Genomic DNA, 6,000 nt, shown 5'->3' with positions numbered 1-6,000 from the left:
GGTGTTTTTATTACGTGTTTTATGGCTGTGAGGTGTTTTTAATTTCGTGGTGGTGAGGTGTTTTTATTACGTGTTTTATGGCTGTGAGGTGTTTTTATTCCGTGTTTTATGGCTGTGAGGTGTTTTTATTCCGTGTTTTATGGCTGTGAGGTGTTTTTATTACGTGTTTTATGGCTGTGAGGTGTTTTTAATTTCGTGGTGGTGAGGTGTTTTTATTACGTGTTTTATGGCTGTGAGGTGTTTTTATTACGTGTTTTATGGCTGTGAGGTGTTTTTATTACGTGTTTTATGGCTGTGAGGTGTTTTTACTTTCGTGGTGGTGAGGTGTTTTTATTACGTGTTTTATGGCTGTGAGGTGTTTTTATTACGTGTTTTATGGCTGTGAGGTGTTTTTATTACGTGTTTTATGGCTGTGAGGTGTTTTTAATTTCGTGGTGGTGAGGTGTTTTTATTACGTGTTTTATGGCTGTGAGGTGTTTTTATTACGTGTTTTGTGGCTGTGAGGTGTTTTTATTACGTGTTTTATGGCTGTGAGGTGTTTTTATTACGTGTTTTATGGCTGTGAGGTGTTTTTAATTTCGTGGTGGTGAGGTGTTTTTATTACGTGTTTTATGGTTGTGAGGTGTTTTTATTACGTGTTTTATGGCTGTGAGGTGTTTTTAATTTTGTGGTGGTGAGGTGTTTTTATTACGTGTTTTATGGCTGTGAGGTGTTTTTATTACGTGTTTTATGGCTGTGAGGTGTTTTTATTACGTGTTTTATGGCTGTGAGGTGTTTTTAATTTCGTGGTGGTGAGGTGTTTTTATTACGTGTTTTATGGCTGTGAGGTGTTTTTATTACGTGTTTTATGGTTGTGGGGTGTTTTTATTACGTGTTTTATGGCTGTGGGGTGGTTTTATTACGTGTTTTATGGCTGTGAGGTGTTTTTATTACGTGTTTTATGGCTGTGAGGTGTTTTTATTACGTGTTTTATGGCTGTGAGGTGTTTTTATTACGTGTTTTATGGCTGTGGGGTGTTTTTATTACGTGTTTTATGGCTGTGAGGTGTTTTTATTACGTGTTTTATGGCTGTGAGGTGTTTTTATTACGTGTTTTATGGCTGTGAGGTGTTTTTAATTTCGTTGTGGTGAGGTGTTTTTATTACGTGTTTTATGGCTGTGAGGTGTTTTTATTACGTGCATGATGGCTGTGAGGTGTTTTCAATTTCGTGGTGGTGAGGTGTTTTTAATTTCGTGGTGGTGAGGTGTTTTTATTACGTGTTTTATGGTGGTGAGGTGTTTTGAATTACTTGGTGGTGAGGTGTTTTGAATTACGTGGTGGTGAGGTGTAATCGTCCCAAACTTCCAGTCTGCACCTACCCCTCCCCTATGTATGTGCAGAGGGGTTCTTTCTTGAAAAAAAAACATTCAACCTGAATCTTCAACCTAAATTGCCTATAAAAATGTAATATCACAAACACAACAAATACATTTGTGCAAAGTAATTGTTTGTATTATGATTGGTGAAAATCATGACAACACAGCAACTCAGGTACAGTCATTAGCCTCAGTTAAAATAAGCCGTTCCTCAGTATCGACGCTTTCGATACTGAGGTGGTGAGGTTAGGGTTTGTGGTGGTGAGGTGTTTGAATTAATTTTTGAGCGCAGCGAGCCGAGCCAAACTAGAATATATATATATATATATCTGTGCAGTGTCTGTCTTGTCTTGTCAATGAACTACTCCATCAAATTTTTGTGAAATCGTACCAAGCTTCTGGTATGCACATATCTCTCCCAACGGTATGTCCTAAGGGTATTTTTTTTGAAATTTTTCCAATATTTGTTATTTCTTTTTTTGGGAACAAAAAATTTTCAACTTCAATTGTTTATAAAATGTAATATTACGTATATTACAAATACATTTGTGCAAAATAATTGTGAAAAAGTAAGTACACCCCACGTAAAGTTTTGACTTTTTCAACATATTTCAACATACAGCTATTTGATCTTCATTTCAACAATATTGATAGATAAAGGTGACATAATATAACAAATATCATGATACATTTACATTTTGTAGTCCATTGTATAATTTAAATAAACATAAATGCAAATTTCGCATGTGGAAAAAGTAAGTACACCCCGACATTTATCACTACTTCAAATACCTAAAATTAGAATCAGGTGCACCAGCTCAGGTGCAAATGATTAGAACATCGTTCGAGAGGATCTTGGAGGAACCTGTCTTATTTAAACCTCAGACATTTAGTTTGGTTTGCTCTTTGTTGCTGAAGTGTGCGGCATCACCATGCCTAGATCAAAAGAGCTCTCTGAGGCTTTCAGAAAGAAGGTTATAGATGCCTACAAGTCGGGGAAGGGATTTTAAAAGATCTCCAAACAATTTGAAATCAATCATTCGACTGTCCGGAAGATCATCTACAAGTGGAGAAGATTCCAAACAACTGCCAACTTGTTCAGGCCAGGCCGCCCCAGCAAGTTCAGCCCGAGAGCAGACCGCAAGATGCTGAAAGAAGTCTCTAAGAACCCCAGAATGTCATCATGGGACCTACAGGTAGCTCTTCCCACTGTTGATGTTAAAGTGCACGACTCTACCATTAGAAAGAGGCTGCACAAATTTGATCTACATGGGAGGTGTGCCAGGAGGAAACATTTGCTGTCCAGAAAGAACATCAGGGCAAGACTAAAGGTTTCCATTGAACACCTAGGCAAAGACAAGCACTTCTGGAACAATGTGCTCTGGACAGATGAGTCAAAGGTAGAGCTATTTGGCCACAGTACCAGAAGACATGTTTGGCAAAAACCAAAGACAGCATTTGACCACAAGAACCTGATACCAACTGTAAAGCATGGTGGTGGAAATATTATGGTTTGGGGCAGCTTTGCTGCATCAGGGCCTGGGCAGCTCACCATCATGGAATCCACTATGAATTCTTCATTGTACCAGAGGGAGCTTGAGGATAATGTGAGGCCATCTGTCGGAAAGTTGAAGCTCAACCGAAGGTGGACCTTGTTTTCCAGTACTGGTATGTTTACCAGAAAATCCACCAAGGAATGGCTGAAAAGGAAGAAATGGAGGGTTCTGGAATGGCCAAGTCAAAGCCCACATCTAAATCCCATCGAGATGTTGTGGGGGGATTTGAAACGAGCTGTGCATGCAAGAAACCCCTCAAACATCACACAGCTGAAAGAATTCTGCATAGAGGAGTGGGCCAAAATTTCTCCCAGTCGATGTCAGAGACTGGTAGACAGTTATAAGAAACGCCTACTTGAGGTTGTTTCTGTCAAAGGGGGCAATACCACCTATTAGAGCCAAGGGTGTGCTTACTTTTTCCACATGCGAAATTTGCATTTATGTTTATTTTCATGATGGGAGAAATGGAGTTGGAGATGGGAGAAACTTGGAGTTTGCATTGGAGTTTGCAAAAAAGCACCTAAAGGACTCTCAGACTGTGAGAAACAAGATTCTGTGGGCTTTCATGTGTCTTTCACTGAGGAGAGGCTTCCGTCTGGCCACTCTGCCATAAAGCCCAGATCGGTGGAGTGTTGCAGTGATGGTTGTCCTTCTGGAAGTTTCTCCCATCTCCACACAGGATCTCTGGAGCTCAGCCAGAGTGACTATCGGGTTCTTGGTCACCTCTATTACCAAGGCCCTTCTCCCCCGATTGCTCAGTTTGGCCGGGCGGCCAGCTCTAGGAAGAGTCCTGGTTGTTCCAAACTTCTTCCATTGAAGAATTATGGAGGCCACTGTGCTCTTTGGAACCTTCAATGCAGCAGAATTTTTTGTAGGCTTCCCCAGATCTGTGCCTCGACACAATCCTGTCTGAGCTCGGCAGGCAGTTCCTTCGACCTCATAGCTTGGTTTTTGCTCTGATATGCATTGTCAGCTGTGAGACCTTATATAGACAGGTGTGTGCCTTTCCAAATCATGTCCAATCAATTGAATTTACCACAGGTGGACTCCAATCAAGGTGTGGAAACATCTCAAAGATGATCAAGAGAAATGGGAGGCACCTGAGCTAAATTTCAAGTGTCATAGCAAAGGGTCTGAATACTTATGTTAATGTGATTTTTCTGTTTTTTCTTTTTAATAAATTTGCAAAACTTTCTAAAATCCTGTTTTCTCTTTGTCATTATGGGGTATTGAGTGTAGATTGATGAGGGAAAAAAGAATTTAAACGATTTCAGCATAAGGCTGCAACATAACAAAATGTGAAAAAAGTGAAGGGGTCTGAATACTTTCTGAATGCACTCTATATATATTTTCTATACCCATTGCCCCTCGGAACCTTGCATATCATGGTACGTTGTGTGAAGATTGTACTCTTTGTTTTGTCTACGGGTGCTTTTGTCTGGCTGTACCCTTACCTGTCATTTTTGACCTTGAATAGGACATTTAACAATTTTTTGGAGCCCATGTGGTTTGGCTCACGGTGAATTATCCTGTATCTCTGTATTATATATTGTATTGTATTGTATACAATATTGTATTATAATTGTATACAATGTTGTATATCTATATTGTATTGTATTGTGGATCTGTATCACAGGTTGGTAATCACAGGTAAACAGCTGTATCTAAACAATGGAACAGCACCCATGTCGTTGTCGCCATCTTCCCTCATACTAACTGCACCAATGTACATGGAGAGGCTAAAGAGACAAGACAATTTAATGAATAACTACACGAAGTAGCCTGAATAATTCATGTAAAACTGCAGCAACAATTGCAAGTTTTATTCCCCAATGGAATCTCCGTGTTTAACTCGGGAAAGTCTCCGCACACGCAAACACCTTCTAACGTCTAGGTTTTCTATTCTTCTACAAGTAAGAACATATTGTGCACTCAAAAGTGCTACAATCCCTAAATTGCAGCAACAGATCCAGCTATGCATGCTCCTGTCCTATTAAGATACCTCAATAAGGAAAAGGTGCAAGTAAAAACACCAAAACAGTAACCACAACCACCAAACACAGAAGCCACCCCAAATCCCATACCCCAGCATCCTAAGTAATCCTTAATTCCATCATCTACCACTTTAGTATTTCGGTAAAGTGTGGCAGTCTTGAATCCCACCTACAAAGAGTTTCTCCAGCACTTTCTCCATTCTCCTTCCCTCGAGCGATATCAGATGAGTTTATTGATTCTCAGTTTAAATTTCTGTGGCAGTTTAAAGGATTATCGAGCAGTGGCAGCTTTCCTCGAGTTGAGAACAGAGGAGCGGGAAGAAAGAAGAGAAGCCCGGACTGCTACCATTGAGCACTACCCAAAGTGGAAAGAGTATAAGATTGAAAAAGTTTGCATCGATCAGATTAAACAACTGTATTGAGGCTCAGGAAAGTGAATTTTATGGAAGGCCTTTTTAATCCAAAAAATTATTTTTAAAAAGATTTTAAAGTTCAAAAACATCAAAAGAACACACTGAAAAGCATGGTGTTTTGGGGGTGAAGCATTCAAAGGTTTCCAGAATTATTCTTATCACATTAGTCTTGCCTGAAGCCTTTAAAGCAAAAATACATATGGTTTCAAAGATAGTTGTTACCCTGCGCCCACGAAGCGCAAAGCGCAGTTAAGCATTCGACAAGTACAACGCTTGATTTGATCGGTATAAATTTTTTTCTCTGCAATTCTTGGTCCGATTGACGCATGAAATTTTCACCATAGGGGGGCCTCCTCCTGCAGAATATTTTAATGATTATTATGACGTCATAGGTCACGTGGTACGGGCGCCATCTTGGAAAAAATTCGCACCTCTGTATCTCTGAAACCACATCATGGAAAAAATTGAGACCTGGCTCATTGTCAACTGGTCCCCATGGGGAATAAGATATGTTAATGATGATGTCATCGGTGCCTTCGTTATGACGTCATAATTCGACAAATACAACACAGCCATCCGATCATTATTTTTAAAATTTCAGCAACTGTTGGTCTGATGGACACGAAATTTTCACCATAGGAGCGCCTCCTCCTTTCGAATATTTTAATGATAATCATAACGT

Source organism: Myxine glutinosa, chromosome 6 (assembly GCF_964187855.1).
Source record: "Myxine glutinosa chromosome 6, kmMyxGlut1.1, whole genome shotgun sequence".
NCBI lineage: Eukaryota > Metazoa > Chordata > Myxini > Myxiniformes > Myxinidae > Myxine > Myxine glutinosa.
This window is presented reverse-complemented; position numbering follows the sequence as displayed.